The following is a 17,229-nucleotide window of genomic DNA, read 5'->3' as shown; positions in this document are numbered from 1 at the left end:
TTTTAATAGTTTTGAGTGTTTTCTAGGAATTTTAAAATCTCTTTTGAAAAGAATTTGTTTTTGTAGTGTTTGAGTGTTGAAAAGAAAGGGATATTTTTCGTGAGCATAATTAGTAGTCTCGTTTTTGAGTTTATTGAAAAAGACAAAAAAGTTTTTCTTTTTATTTGTTTGTTAAGGAAAGATGTTAGGGTCCCACCCTAACCCCCTTATTTATGTCATGGGATCACGTCATAGTCAAGAGTCAATAAAGCCCATATTAATATTTGTAAGTGGTTAACCCGCAATTAATGACGGGACCACAGTTAGTTGCAAATGGGCGGTAGTATTAGATAGATGGTATTAATAAAACCCACGGTATTGGCCCGTGGTATTGCATATATGAGTCATATATAAAGGATAGAGACTCCCTGCGAGGAGTATCGTGTCTTGTTTTGTAATCGAGCTCTGCTCTATTGGAGGTTGTCCCCTCGAAGAGGCCTGTGAACATTTCTCTCTGAGTAATAAAATCATTGCTATTCTGTGTTCTGGGTATATTTTTTTCACATATTCTGTGTTCTGGGTATATTTTCTTCGCATATTCTGTGTTCTGGGTATCTTTTCTTCACATATTCTATGTTCGGTATTACTTTGCAGGTTAAGAGCATAACAAGTGGTATCAGAGCACTTTCCAGGGATCGGTGGGATCTCCAAATTTTAGCAAATTTTTTTTGGCTAGAGACGTGTTCCGGCGTCTTTAAACCACGGGATTTATCGTTAAGCGCATAAACCTGCGGATTTGGGGAAGCATGCACGCAGGAAATACAAGAGGTGGTCACGTCTGTTGGACTCCCTTGTAACCCCTGTGGGTACCCCTTTGAGTAGTAGTGCATTAGACAGAACCGCGCACGGACTGTCTTCCACGTAACCTCTGGGTATATAGGAAGCCCCCTAGCTCCCTTGAAACCTCGCCATAGATAAACCTTCGGCCATCTTGTGGCTACAGTACACCGAGAACAGCACTCGGAGAGATTACTCGCCCGTACGATAGGGTAGTTGGGTTGTACGGCTAAGGGTATGGTCGATCCTCCTTAGTTAGAGCCCTGAAACATTGGGCCGAGTACTACTGTCAGACCCTTATGTATATTGCGATCTGTAGCACCTGACACTCCTCAAGACCATAGTTCCCTTTCTATCGGGGGATCACACATCACCTATTCCAGATCAGCAAGTGCAGCAGTAGCCGACATCAGTCCCGCAGCTCCATCAGATCAGCAACAGCAGTTGTTCCACCATTCAGATCTCTCAGATCCACCAGATCGGAGTAGTTGTGAAGGGTTCCTGTCCCTGGATATAATTTTCGCAGGACTTTTGGCGGCATTGACATTTTGAGGATTTGGCGACTGCAGTATTGATCAGGAAGGAGTAAAACTCCGTTAGGACGCTTATTGGTGACCTAACCCATCAGAATCAGGACGACGAGCTGAGCAAGGTGGTACCATTCAATTTCTTAGTAAAAATTTTTTAGGCGGTCCCAATTTTTCATCAGGTTGGTGTATGGTAGAAACTCGCGCTCAAGCGATGGCCAATGAAAGGATCGACAAAATTGAAGACCATGTGAACTCCCTCCAAACTGCGGTGAAGAATATCGAACTTGAGCTTAAAGGAATAAGTCACCAGATACATGATGCACTCCCAAAGGGCAAGGAGCCAGCCCACGAGGAGGCGTATAATGGCCATGAATACCATGAGGGTGAGTCTAGCCACTCTCATCACGTCTAGCACACCCATCCACCACCCAGTCAGCGACCTCCCAAGTTGGATATGCATAAATTTGACGGTTCTCACACGTCCGCATGGCTAGCACAAATGGAGCAGTATTTCCAATTGAATCATATCATAGATGAGGGGACTAAGCTTATTGTGGGCACCATGTACTTGGACAATGAACGATGGCAATGGAAGGAATGGCATCAGCGTTGCAATGGACATTTTCAGAATTGGGCCCAATTTGCCAAAACTCTTCGCAGTCGCTTTGAACAGGAAGACTCTTTTTTGGGGCGTCTCACTAAGCTCCAACAGACGGGTACAGTGGAGGAATATATTACTGCTTTTGAAGCCTTAGCCTTCCGCACTAGGGGTCTCACAGATGATTTCTACATGGAATGCTTTATCAGCGGTCTTAAAGAAGCCATCAAAGCTCAGGTTCTACTCCACCACCCTCCCACATGGACAGAGGCTTGCCAGGTAACCCGTAAGGTGGAACGTGCATTAACAGCCCAATCCAGCCGCCCCAACTTCCCCGCTAAAGGTCGTCCCTCACAGGCTCCCAATACGACTCAGACACTTAAGATTCAAAAGGTGTCACCTGCGGAAATGGCCGAAAGAAGGAAGCAAGGACTATGTTACTACTGTGATGAAAAATATTCCCCGGGTCATAAATGCAAAGAGCACAAGTTTTTTCAAATAGATGCCACTGACTACAGCTCCACCGAGGAAGATCCACCACTTGAGGAACCAGAGGAGATCGAAGAAGATAACCAAAAGGAGATTGTATCTGATGAACCAATTATTTCGCTAAATGCATTGGCAGGAATTTCTTCCCCTCAAACTCTCAAAATCAGGGGTTTTCTTAAACATCGCCCAGTAGTAGTCTTGATTGATAGTGGAAGTACCCATAATTTCATCCATCAAAAGATCGCTGAAGCAGCACATTGTTTCGTCTGTGCAATTTCTAACTTCCAAGTCTAGATTGCAGATGGGGGCATAATGAAATGTGAAGGTCGCTGTGAAAATGTCAAAATTCGAATGGGGGATTATCAATTGAAAACCCACATGTTTGCAATACACATGGGGGGTTGCGACATTGTCCTAGGCGCGGAATGGCTCCGCACTCTTGGGCCAATCACAATGGATTTCCAGGAGTTATATATGAGTTTTAAGCAGAACAACTCCACACATACCCTCCGTGGACTACAGGCGGGAGCCCCCTCTATCATTAGCTCGCATAGGATGGAAAAATTGTTAAAAAAGGGCCATCATGGAGTGGTAGCTCAATTTAATGCCATCCAGGTAGTATACACCATGTCTCAGCCAATTCATCCTGAGATGCAACAGATTTTAAATAAACATCGGACGGTCTTTGACAAGCCTCATGAGCTTCCACCCTTGCGAGGGGAACATGATCATAGCATCACATTGGTTCCAGGGGCCCAACCCCCAAATGTGCGGCCATACAGATATCCGTTCACCCAAAAGAATGAAATAGAAAATATCATCAAGGAATTGTTGGAAGCAGGTGTCATTCGTCCCAGCATTAGTCCTTATTCATCCCCAGTGGTCATGGTCCTCAAGAAAGATGGGGAGTGGCGGATGTGTCCCGACTTCAGGGCCCTCAATAAGTTAACAGTCAAAGATAAATTTCCCATCCTGGTGGTTGACGATTTGCTGGACGAACTCAATGGGGCTCAATTCTTCACTAAGTTGGATCTTCGCTCAGGCTACCACCAAATTCGCATGAAGGAAGTCGACATTCCCAAGACAGCTTTCAGAACTCATGAAGGCCATTATGAGTTCCTGGTCATGCCATTTGGTCTCTGTAATGCCCCCTCTACTTTTCAGAGCCTTATGAATCACCTCCTCAAACCATATCTCAGAAAATTTGTCCTTGTCTTCTTCGATGACATCCTCATCTATAGTGGCACTTGGGCGGCACATCTTCAGCATGTAGATCTACTCTTGCAACTGCTCCGCACGCATAAATTATTTGTCAAGATGTCTAAGTTTTCGTTTGGCATGGAAGAAGTTGAGTATTTGGGCCACATTGTGGGGCGTGAAGGTGTCAAGGTGGACCCCAAAAAGATCCAGGCAATGCAAGAATGGCCTCAACCTAAGACCTTGAAAAGCTTGAGAGGATTTTTGGGCCTCACAGGCTATTATCGTAAATTTTTCCGCAACTATGGCCGCATAGCGAAGCCCCTAACGCAACTCCTAAAGAAAAATTCCTTCTTCTGGAACGAGGAAGCACAACAGGCATTTACCGCTCTCAAAACCGCCATGTGTTCCACTCCTGTCTTAGCACTACCGGACTTCACCAAATCATTTGTCATTGAATGTGATGCTTCGGGAACAGGTATTGGAGCGGTCTTAATGCAGGAAGGGCGACCATTGGCCTTCACCAGCCAACAACTAAGTGGGAGGAATCTAGGCCAATCTACTTACGAGAAGGAAATGATGGCCATCTTACATGCAGTCGAGACCTGGCGACCTTACTTGTTGGGGCGACGTTTCCAAATCCGCACAGATCATCACAGTCTTAAATATTTTTTGGAGCAACGCCTATCTTCCCCACAACAAAATAAATGGTTAGCCAAAATGCTGGGATATGATTATGAGATCATTTACAAGAAAGGGAAAGACAACAGGGTAGTAGATGCATTGTCGCGCCAATTTGAGGAGGAAAGTACTATGCTCGCAATTTCCCTCCCCATTCCAGAATGGATTGAAGAGGCTCGCAGGGAATGGTTTTCACATCCCGGGCTCTCCCAACTCATTTCTCAATTGCAGGTAGATCCTAATTCCAGCAAGGGCTACTCGTGGCAGAATGATATTCTTCGCTACAAGGACAGAGTCGTAATATCACCAACATCCACCCTCAAAAGTCGCATTTTCTCAGAATTGCACTCATCTCCCATTGCAGGACATTCGGGCTTTCAGAAGACGTATGCTCGCACCAGAAGATCATTTTTTTGGGCCGGCATGAAACAGGAAATCCTTACTTTCGTAGCAGAATGTGACGTTTGTCAACGCCACAAAGGCGAAACCATCAACACACCAGGCACATTACAACCATTGCCCATTCCGGCGTCAATTTGGACGGAGGTCTCGATGGATTTCATTACAGGTCTTCCAAAGTCTGGGAACAAGTCAGTCATCATGGTGGTTGTGGACCGACTGTCAAAGTATGCTCATTTCTGCGCCCTACCCCAACCATTTACACCAACTTTGGTTGCTCAAACTTTCATGGATCAGATCTTCAAATTGCATGGCATGCCCACTTCTATTGTGTCCGACCGCGACCCAATCTTCACCAGTAATTTTTGGCAGGAGCTCTTCAGAATACAAGGCACTCAACTCAAACTCAGTACTTCATATCTTCCGCAAACAGATGGTCAAACCGAAGCCGTCAACAAATGTCTAGAAACCTACCTTAGGTGTTTCACTTCAGAAAAGCAACACCTTTGGGTACAGTGGTTACCTCTGGCGGAATGGTGGTATAACACCAACTATCATGCCACCACCAAAATGACTCCGTATGAAGCAGTCTATGGACAACTTCCGCCTTCCCCTACTTCTTATCTCACGGGGTGCTCCAAAGTACAAGCCGTGGATCAACTCCTACAACACCGCGCAACCATGCTTGCCCATCTGCGCGAGAATCTTGATCAAGCTCAGAACCGTATGAAGCAATAGGCTGACCAACATCGCTCAGAGCGCCAATTTCAAGAAGGGGATCAGGTCTTTTTGAGGCTGCAACCATATAAGCAAACATCACTCAAAGACAAGGGTTGTCAAAAGCTCTCTCCAAAATTCTACGAACCATACCAAGTACTTCAGCGCATTGGAGAAGTGGCTTACAAGTTGGCTTTGCCACCTACAGCAAAAATCCACCCAGTTTTCCATGTATCGTGCCTCAAGAAAGTGATTGGGAACAATTGCCGAGTTCAAACCAGTCTACCTGAATTGGATGAAGAAGGGTCAATCTGGCTTCAACCTGAACAGGTTCTAGACACACGAGACAAGCACCTGCGCGGCCACATGATTAAGGAGGTCCTCGTCAAATGGAAAGACACCTCTCCAGAAGATGCAACTTGGGAACCAGCCACTATTCTTCAGCAGTTTCCGCAGCTTCAGCCTTGAGGACAAGGCTAGTCTTAAGGGGGAGGGCATGTTAGGGTCCCACCCTAACCCCCTTATTTATGTCATGGGATCACGTCATAGTCAAGAGTCAATAAAGCCCATATTAATATTTCTAAGTGGTTAACCCGCAATTAATGACGGGACCACAGTTAGTTGCAAATGGGCGGTAGTATTAGATAGATGGTAAATGGGCGGTAGTATTAGATAGATGGTATTAATAAAACCCACGGTATTGGCCCGTGGTATTGCATATATGAGTCATATATAAAGGATAGAGACTCCCTGCGAGGAGTATCGTGTCTTGTTTTGTAATCGAGCTCTGCTCTATTGGAGGTTGCCCCCTCGAAGAGGCCTGTGAACATTTCTCTCTGAGTAATAAAATCATTGCTATTCTGTGTTCTAGGTATATTTTCTTCGCATATTCTGTGTTCTGGGTATCTTTTCTTCGCATATTCTATGTTTGGTATTACTTTGCAGGTTAAGAGCATAACAAAAGATTTGTTTTTCAAGCATTTGCATTCTCAACTCTTTCTTTAGCTAGAAATTCATTGAAGAAAAATGATTGTTTATCATCTTAGGTGCATTTTTAGTGTTTTGGAATCAGGTCTTCACACCATAAAGTTTCATCTCCACACCTTTTGACTTAAGAAAAAACCATAAAAATAACTCTTAAAGTAAAATTTATCTAGCAATCTTTTTATTTCGAGGGCTCTTTATCACCAACATAGCTTAGGCTAGTATCTTGGAGTAGGGAGTAATTAACTCTCCAATATAGTTAAAACAAACAAGTAGCTATATCTTGCAGTAGGAGATAAATTCCAATTGTTATATCTATGCTCTGAGGAGCTCCTCTTATAGGAGTCAAGCACGAGATCATATCTGAACCAGTGGGGTAATCAATCCTTCCTCATTGGGAACGATAGAAGATATACACGTATTAAAAATGGTAAACCTCGGATTAACCATTGTCGAGGAGCCTCGGGTCACTTGTTGGTAAAACTTGGATTATGTCAAGGAGCCTTCAAGGGGATTGAGCTTTGCTACTCTGCCCTTGCGTGTGTATCAGATCACAGACTGTTCCCCCAGGTATATTTGTTTCTATTGGTAACCATAGTGACCATAATCTATAGGATTCTTTCCTAAGGTGACAGTGGAGGGAAGATCCCACTGTACCTAGAGCAGACGTAGACTAGACTCACTTGGACTCTCTGGGGGGTTCTCTTCACTCGAGACGGTTTAGTGGAGAAACTTGTGCCAGTCTGTTTCATTAACCAGGTTGTTGGGGTAACTGTTCCAACCGCCATTTCTGTATTGAATTCTGTGACGTTAGATTTCATCACCAACTAGTGTTTTCGGTACGGAAAGTTACTGTTTGTGTGTGGTTTGAACTCCTAGATTCTTTAGGCATGTGATTCAAATTGTTTGGTTCTTTAGAGACTTTCGGTGGTTTTATTGAGATTTTTCTTTGTTTGCGTGTGAAGTAATTAAAATATTTAATCGTGGCTGAATTACCGAGACAGTCCGGTAGACTTCGGGGGCAACCTCCCGAGTATTCACCAAGCCAGCTTGAAGGGTTATGAGCTCTTGTAACTCCTAGTGACAGTAGAGTTGGGTCACCGGAAGAAGGAGAATCTTCTTTAGTTGTTCACCCTGATTATCAAGTTCAAGCAACAGAATATATTTTCGAACCAATTTCATTTTCTGAAGTTACTGGTAGTGTTTCTTCTACTAGTGAATTAGCTAAAGAACCTGAAATTTCTGAGCCTGAAACTGAACCTGCTACTACTCCATTGTCAGGATTTGCTTCTCCAACTTCTAGTGGTCCTGGTTCACCCAGGGTAGGAAGAATCATTACCCAAAATCTTCCTTCTGGACTTATTTCTATTGAAGAACTTGTCACTCCGGAATCTGAGATGGATTCATTTGGCGATGCTATGCCTTTGAGTCCCTATGAAATTGCGTATCAGGCTGTATAGTCATTTTCCGACCCTTCTTCAACCAAAATTGACCTAGTGAATGTGGTCCATGAAGAATCACTTTCAACATCAAACTCAAATTCAACAACTTTTTTCGAACTTGTTCATACTGATGAGCAGATTCAAGAAATTTTGTCTATTGATGATTTACCATGGGAAGATATTCATCATAGATCTTCGTTCTTACCTGAGATTGATCATTTTGAAAATGATTTTTCATCTATTTTTACTACTGATTATGTCAAAGAACCACAAAATCCATTTCAAAATCCTAATTCTGAATTAAATTTGGGAAATATTTCTCAAACATTTCCTATTGACATTTCACTTAAACTTGGAATTGTTGAAAACATTCATATAGGTGCCTCCTGTACGGAAGATGAATTTCAAACATATAAGGCCCTATTTCAAGAATTCCGCGATTTGTTTGCCTGGTAATATGAAGAAATGCAAGGAATTGATCCAGCAATTGTTGTTCATAAAATCAAAACTTACCCAGATGCTAAACCCGTTCGGCAACGTTTGCGTCAGATTCACCTGCGAAAAGTTGCTGTTATTAAAGCAGAAGTTGAAAAATTACTTAAAGCAAGCTTCATTTATCCAATTCCTTTAACGGATTGGGTATCGAATATTGTTCCTGTTAACAACAAGCAAGGAACGATAAGAATATGTATCGATTATAGGGATATTAATCGAGCCTGTCCCAAAGACAATTATCCGCCTCCCTATATCGATCAAATCATTGATGATTGTGCCAACAGTGAAATATTATCCTTTATGGATGGTTTTTCTGGTTACAATCAAATCAACATTCTACCTGCTGATCAACCAAAAATGGCTTTCATTTATCCATGGGGGACGTTTGCTTATTGCAAATTAGCTTTTGGGCTGAAGAACGCCGGAGCAACTTTTCAAAGAGCTATGTTTTACACGTTTCATGACATCAAGCACATTGTGCAACCTTATCTCGATGATTTACCTACTCATTCATTACGTAGAGCTGATCATCTCATTCATTTACGAGCAATCTTTATGAGATGTAGGCATTATCGAATTAGGTTGAATCCACACAAATGTGTTTTTTGTATAGAAGCAGGTCATTTACTGGGATTTGTTGTTTCGAAAGCCAACATTCGTGCTGATCCCTCGAAGGTTGAAGCTATTGTCAAATTACCTCCTCCTTCAACTCTTCGCCAACTCCAAAGTTTGCAAGGGAAAGTAAACTTTTTACGTCGATTCATTCCTAACTACACCGAGATAACAAAGGGTTTTACCAGGTTGTTGAAACAGAATACTCTATTCTTTTGGGATGAGATAGTTGACAAATCTTTTGATGCGCTTAAACACGCGTTGACCCATGCACCGTGATTACATCCTCCTAACTACAACCAGGACTACTTCTTATATCTCGCCGCCTCTCATTCCACCATCAGAATGGTGTTAGTTCAGGAAGATGAATTTGGTAGTGAACATGTGATTTATTACCTTAGTCGAACTTTGAATCCAACTGAGTTAAAATATTCACATGTGGAGAAATTGGCCTTGGCAGCTGTTCAAGCTGTCCAACGATTTCATCATTACATCTTACTACGCAAAACTACCGTAATTTCTGACTGTAACCCTATGATCTATATTTTGACAAAACAATTGCTAGGGGGCAAGTATTCCAAATGGATTGTTATCCTGTAGGAATTTGACTTGGAATTTGAAAAATCTAAGTCAAAGAAATCTTTAGTTTTTGCGGAATTGATGTGTGACTTCCCGCATGCTGATACTGAAACTGTGGCGGAGGAGCCCATTGCAGACGAATCCTTGTTTCTTATCAGCACTCTTGATCCATGGTATGGGGATATCATAGTTTATCTCCAAACCCAATCTTTTCGGCCCGAAATTTCAAGATCTCAGCGTTAGAAAATACGTTTCCAATCCCAAAAATACAAGATTATTGGAGATACACTCTATCATCATGGGGCGGACTCTGTTTTCCGACGTTGTTTAACTCATGAGGAAGCTGAAAGGGTTCTAAATGACTGTCACTCTAGAGTGTGTGGCGGTCATATGTTTAGGTATGCCATAGCCCAAAAGATATGGCACGCTGGCTATTTCTGGCCGTCTTTGTTTAAAGATTGTATTGATGTGGTCTGAAAATGCCACAATTGTCAAATTTTTGATTGAAAGATGCGTGCTCCACCTGCTCCTCTCCACCCTATAATTGTCGTCGGTCCTTTTTCAAAGTGGGGTATCGACTTTAGTACATGTAACCCTCACTCGGCTGCGGGGCATGCGTATATCATCCTTGCGGTAGATTATTTTACCAAGTGGGCTGAGGCGATGCCTACATTTTCGGCAGATGACAAACTGCTGCGATTTTCGTTTTCAATCATATAATTACTAGATTTGGTGTTCCACAAGCGATTATTACTAATCATGGGCATCATTTTTGAAACATCATGATGAATAAACTAACAGATCAACTTGGCCTACGTCATGATAGTTCTACTCCATATTACCCACAGGCTAATGGTCTGGTTGAAACCATCAACAAAGTTCTAGTCATTATGATCCAATGAATCATTGGGATTCATAGGTAAAATTGGCATAACATGTTATTTTTAGGGCTTTGGGCATATCGAACCTTGGTAAAAACATCAATCGGTTTCACTCCTTTCCAACTATTTTACGGTTTGGAAGCTGTGTTACCCATTGAATGCGAAATCCCATCATTGCAAATAGCCATAGAGTTACTCCTAGCCACTTCCGAGGAGAAGAAACGCTTGTTGTACTTGGCTCAGCTAGATGAAAATCGACGTGATGCTGCACTAGCAATCAAAACTCATGCCAAACGTATTAAACCTCAGTACGATCGAAATGTTACACCTCGTAATTTTTCGGAACGAGACCTAGTCTTACTATACGATCAAGCAAATTATAAGCTAGGGGCCGGAAAATTTGTACCTATGTGGCATGGTCCTTATGTTGTTAAGCGAAAGCTAGCAAAAGGGACCTATGAATTGGTAGATTTTGATGGTGTCTCTTTAGGTAAGCCCATAAATGGTCTTTATCTGAAGAGATATTATGCTTAAATCTAGGTGTGGAGATTTTAGTTAGATTAGCTTTCTTTCTAGTTGGTGTGTTTTAGATTAGAAAAGTGTGCTTAGTTAAGAGAGTGTTTTTGTCATTATTCCTGCTTATCTTGATTTTACTCTTGATATTGCAGATGTCAACGTCTCTTCAAACATACATTGGTTTTGCTGATGGTGCTTGTCATAATACACAGAACATTTCTTCCGCAGCTTGGGTTATCTATTCACCCTCTGATGAGTTGGTATCTATGCATGGGGTAAGCCTCGGTCAAACAATGAACAACATTATAGAGTATAGTGCAGTGGTTGAGTTATTATCTAAATCCATTTCATTTTGGATTTGGAGTTTGATTGTGAGGTTAGATTCTAAACTCATTGTATTGCAGCTTAATAGAGTTTATGCCATTAGAAATCCGGTGTTATTGAGATTATTTTTAAGAGTTCATCTCTTGGAACATGAATTTGATTATATTGAATATCAGCATATTCCAAGATATTTAAATATATTAGCATATGCAATTGCTTCTCGAATGTTAAGTAGACATTTGCAATAATCAAAAAGTAAATTTAAAAACATTCCATAACATGTTTTACAGGAGAGCCAGTAATAGTGATATAGCATAGCATAGAAGTGTGTCAAATATACATCATCTTCGATCATAGGTTGAAAAACACCTTATGATCAACAAAAATGATAATACAAAAAGAAAAAATGTCATATGAGTCTACAAAAGGTGAGCATCCTATCACTAGTGATGATCACGATAAGAAACCACTGCTCGGGCCACCCTACAAAGGAACCTCCTGAAAGGTCCTGGGACCCCAATCACATAGCGCTGTAGCCTAAGAGGTATGTCATCTATGCTAGTATCTAGAATGTATTCTGTCAAATGCTCTAGATGGTTTTCCAATTCGGCCAGGGTCTCTGTAGATTCATCCCGTGGGGCTAGTACTACTGCATCTGGGTGTTTCCTCTCATAGGGTCGGAGAGTGGCTAGTCTCCGTGGACCCACATCTGCATTTGAAACTTTTTACTATCAGTTTTGGGATGATTTAAAAACAAAAAAAAATTAAATTAGAAAATGTTGAAAATGATTTTACCTGAGTCATCCCATTTCTTTCCTGGTGGAAGAGCCATGTCTGGGTCACCACGATAATCCATCCCAGCATAAGGAAAATCTTGAATCGCAAAAACTTGGTTCTCCAACCAATGAAAATACTCAGGAGGAAATCAAACAACCTCTGAACCCTTCTCAGGATGATGGGCCATAACTGCAACCCAACGCATCAGTTTGGGCTCTTGGGGAAGTCCATCTCCAACGGAAAGATGCTGTGGGACCAACATCGGGACCCTCTCTAGACCAAAGGTCACAACTAAAGAACCATATGCAAAGCTTTTCAATTGTCCGTTCTTTGCTCTAGTCATTTGGCCTTTTACATTAGCCAACACAGCTTCGCACCAGTTGAAGATGGTGCCTCGATAATAGTCTACTACCATTCGCATTTGGGATTCGGTGGCCATATGCAGTGCTGCACTTCCACAGAGTCTGGTGACAATAAATGAAATAACTTTGAGGTCAGGACGGGAGATGGTTTTGATATCAATCCCTTTGTCCTTGGTTTGGTCGTTACAAAACTCTAGCCGGAGACTATCGACAAACTGGCCACCTAGCCTAGTCCCAAATAGAGTCAATTGTTCACCTCTCTTGGGAAAACCAGTAAAAAAGTAAATGTCCTCTGGCTCCATTTCGAGCTAGTGGCCAACAATAATGAAACACTAGTCCTGTATATTCCATCTGTCCACTACCCACTGCAGAAAGTCTACTTGGGCCCTCATGCCAGGTATGGCCCAGAATTTAAATAACCCGCATGCCTTCAATGCATCTATTGAAGGTTGATGATTAATTGCGGCAAGGTCCACATCTTCGTGCTCCCGTTCCCGCCAACTAAGCATAGTGTATACCCTACATTGAAAGAAAAGGCGGATTAGAATATTTTAAATCAAAGTTTTTAGGCAGAAATTGAAGAATTTGAAATTGTAAAACCTATGTCGCAAGGACCGCACTCTCCAGTTAGAGATAGTGCGTAGGTCCACACTCTGCCCAAATAGCAGGTGCGGGTCCCTGGCTCTTTCCTGTGTAGGAAAACGTCGGGGTCCGCAGGTTTCACATGCTGCGCCTGCAGACCCCAGCGAGTGGAATTTTAAACAAAATTCTTCTTAAAAATCAAAATAAAAACCTAAAAACAAAATTCAAACGGTTGAAATGCAAGATTAAAGTGATGTGGATTACCTGGAGGTGACGGTTTTCAATTCCAACAGATAGATTTTCCACAATCTTCACGGGAAGTTTCTTACCCAAAAGCTCTCTTTTCTCACTCTAAAGTCAAACGGTAAAAATGAATTTACAAAAGCCCTTTTTATAAGTTTTTTTGAATAAATGAATTTTTAATTTTTTTTATTTTTCACTTTAAAGAGGTAACTTTTTGATGCATTTTTATTTATTTTTAAATAGGTATTAGTAATGTTTGAGTTTTTGTGTAGGATATTGGATTTTTCAGGCAAAATTGATCATTTTCAACAAAAACATTAGAGTCATCTTTAAGCTTTTTTCTGACTCCTAAAATATGAAAAGATTGCCGAGTTTTTCTTTTTAAGCTTGTTAAAATGGAATTAAAAGGACGGTCCACTTACAACTCTTTTCTGACCGTATAAACATGAAACGATTGCCGGATTTTTGTCGTTTCAAATTCGATATTGGTTATAAAACAACGTGTCGTTGATCGCTTTTTTACTTTTTCGGATCAGAGACACTAATTATGAAAAGTAATCCTTTATCGTAATGGTCAAGCGGTTCTCTCAAGTATTATTTTATACTTTTTCGGGCCTGGGAGACACAAATTTACGAAAAAGGACAACCATGGAGTTTTCTTAAGTTTTTCTTCTGACTCCTTAAAATTAAAAAACGCTGAGTTTCTCTATACTGGACTCGCTAAAATTTAACAATAAAGGACCTGTTCAATTACAAACAAGGACGGACCACTCCTTCTTAGGGTTCAAATTTTAAACTAAGTTGGACTCATCCGAAGGATGAGCTTATAATCAAGCAAATGTTATCCTCCTCAAGCTTGTTAAAAAATAAAGAGGTACTTGCCATAAATGGTGGGGGAAAAGAGAGGAAAATGAACTTGTTTGTTATACTTTGTGTCTCAGAAAAACATTTAACCACTCTTGAACATGACACTTTTTGTTCACTTGGGTTGGGAAATCCTTTACCTAACAGTTAATCAAACCATATTAAAAGTCTTCAGCCAGTTTCTGGGTATTATCTTTGGGTCAATTGTTACCAAACCATCTGCAATGTTGTTATGTGTTCAAGAGGTCAGTGTAAATAAACCATTCATCTGCAAAATATCTGTCATCGATCTTGACCATCCCTGAGTTAGTCCTTGAAAACATATTTCTTCAAACTTGATCTATGATTTCGTGTTGTGGGCTTGCCTACGATGGATCGCTTTCTATCGACTTCAACTCATTATCTAGAAAGATGATCTAGAAATCATCAGTACCTTGGAATCTGCATGCCTCAATGGCAGCTTTCTCGCCTTCGACGATAGGTTGCATCATTTACCTTCGATCAAAGGATTCCGTGACATGTTCGACATCAACACATCTATTCACATTTCATGGAATGTACTGAGTACCTTGAGAGCCATTGACATTACTGGTGGTTTCTCTCACACTTGTTAACAGTTTACATCATTGACTGGTAATCAAGTGGTTTCTACCATGTTCGACTTCGACACATTCATTCACATGGATAGAATCGTACTATTTTGGGAAGTAGAAATCAAGACTTTGGATCTAGTTTCCACCATCCAGGTTGCGAGGAATTTTGTTATTCATTATATAGTGGACTATTCATAAATAGATGGCTACACCCATACTGTGTCTACATATGTCTATACTTGTGAAGTATTACAAGATCATTCCTATATCAGAGTAGTTTAGTTAGTTTTCTAGTCAGTTTTGATCTGAGTATGGGAATGCCTACCTCAGCGATGATATGATCTCATATATATATTTTGTATTGAATGTTTTTATAGGTTCCAACCAGGCTCTCCACAAGACGATCCTCGAAATGATAAAGTACTTCACTCTTCTTAGATGAAAAATACTATCTATTATAGACTTCGCACTTTAGGGGGCAATCTGTTACACAAAATATTGTCACCATGAATTTCTGCAATCAATGTGAGTCTATCACCACTCATACTGTCCTCCTTTGCAATCTTAAACCTCAGCTCTTCATGTCAAGCCTTGAAAAATGAGAGAAAGTCCTTGAAAATCTCTAAAACTCTGGTTCCGCACTTTCTCTTAGCATTACCTACGGTCCTGCACCCCATGGTCATGTTCCCTGTGGACCTTCCCGCTCTGTCTCTAAAGGAAAGGGTGCAGACCCCTGTAAAAGTAAAAAAGGCGCAAGTTTATTCTTAAAAACTCACCTTGGGTTAATTCTGGATGCTTCTAGAAGGAATCTTGAGGTGGAAAGTTTTCTCCTAGGTGGTTCATGCATCCCATAACTAAAGGAGCTAACCCCTTGATGTGAGGAGCTTATCCCTTTGAAGGAGGAATTTATCCCTTTTAAGGTGGACCTGGTAACTTCCTTCCTTTGCACTATAAAATGAGGCATTAGGCTGGTTATTAAGGAGGTTGAAAGCTAAATATTTTTGAGGGTAAATGCTGTTGGAATTTAGACTTCCTAATTGAGCTAGAGAGGAGAGATTGCATACCTTTTGATCTCTTTGGGAAGAGTGTGAAGCTTGTCAAAGTAGAGGAGATTCTTGCTGGACCCTGGGAGGAGCTTGTACAACATCAAGGCACCAAGGTTGTAAAGTTATTCTTTGTTTAAAGTTAATACAATCAAGTTCATTTTTCTCAATAAGCTATCTTCTATGGTTTATTTCATGAATTCCTTGATCATCATGATAAATATGATTTATTATATTGGCTATGCAGGTGTTATTTGATGTGTGCTTGTTTGTGTTTGCAGGTTCTTTAAAAGGAAACTCATTTGGACGGTCGGAGCGTGGCTGCCACAAACTAGCGTTGGACTTGAGGTAGGGTCTAAAACATCTCTTGGCTTTTATTTATAAATCGCAATATTTAGAGAAAGGTAGAATTTGCTTGTTTTGCTTGTCGCTAGATATCTGTAGATACTAGGGAGATCGGTCTTGTCTGCAAGAACAATTTATCCGGCCGACACATAATACACAACAAATGATTCCCACTAGGATATTTTTCCTAAAATTCAAATTGGAATATGTGTCCCATTACCTTGGTATTATTTTTCCTTTGTTAACTTTATTACATGAAAGTCTAACCGGAGTTGTTACAGACCCCTCCTCCTTAGCGGAACACTATCCTCGATGTTCTATGACACCTACAACCAAAAATATTGTTGAAAAGAAAAACATACTTCCCATGGGGCTTTATAGCTTAGCTCGGTGTAGTATTTACAATGATCAGCCTGCTCAAAAGAAAAATCATCATGGAAATCATGAAAACATGACAACCATACCAGTTATTGGAGCTTTATAGCACAAGCCATTGTAGTATTTACAATAGAAACCATACATAAATATGTAAAAATACCAAAAACTCATTTTCCTCCACTAGAAAACAATGAAGGATACATAGTCCGCATCTGACCAACCATCTCCCATGTATCTTCATCAGCCCAAACCGCTTCCACTGCACTTTAACTTGCTCGATTACTCAGTTTTGAAGCATGAGTTGTTTATGTTGCAATATGCACTAAGCTTCCGGCTGGAATTCTCCTTCTAGTTCCACCTACAATACAAACCAATAAATTACATCATCAACATCCTTTACATATATTTTAAGCAATGAAACATGGAAAACATGATGGGCTTTCATTGTCGGAGGTAGTGCAATTCTGTAAGACATTGTTCCAATCCTTTCAAGGTTCTCAAAAGGCCCGCAATACCGTGGTGCCAACTTGGCACATGTTCCAATCCTCAAGGAGCTCTTCTTGGGTTTGATGTGCAAATACACATGCTCTCCAACCTAAAACTCCTTAAATGTTCTGTGTTGGTCCTCATAACTCTTTTGTATGTCTTTTTCTACCTTGATATTCTTCTTTATAACCTGCATTTCCTATTCCATTTCTGCCAACATATCCAGTCCAATAAGTACCCTGTTCACTCGATCACTCTAGCTGATGGGAGTATTACAACTCCGCCATTACAGTGCT

This window comes from Pinus tabuliformis, chromosome J, assembly GCF_031772625.1.
Source record: "Pinus tabuliformis cultivar Carrire ecotype Pingquan chromosome J, CPIR1, whole genome shotgun sequence".
In the NCBI taxonomy this organism is placed as follows: domain Eukaryota; kingdom Viridiplantae; phylum Streptophyta; class Pinopsida; order Pinales; family Pinaceae; genus Pinus; species Pinus tabuliformis.
This window is presented reverse-complemented; position numbering follows the sequence as displayed.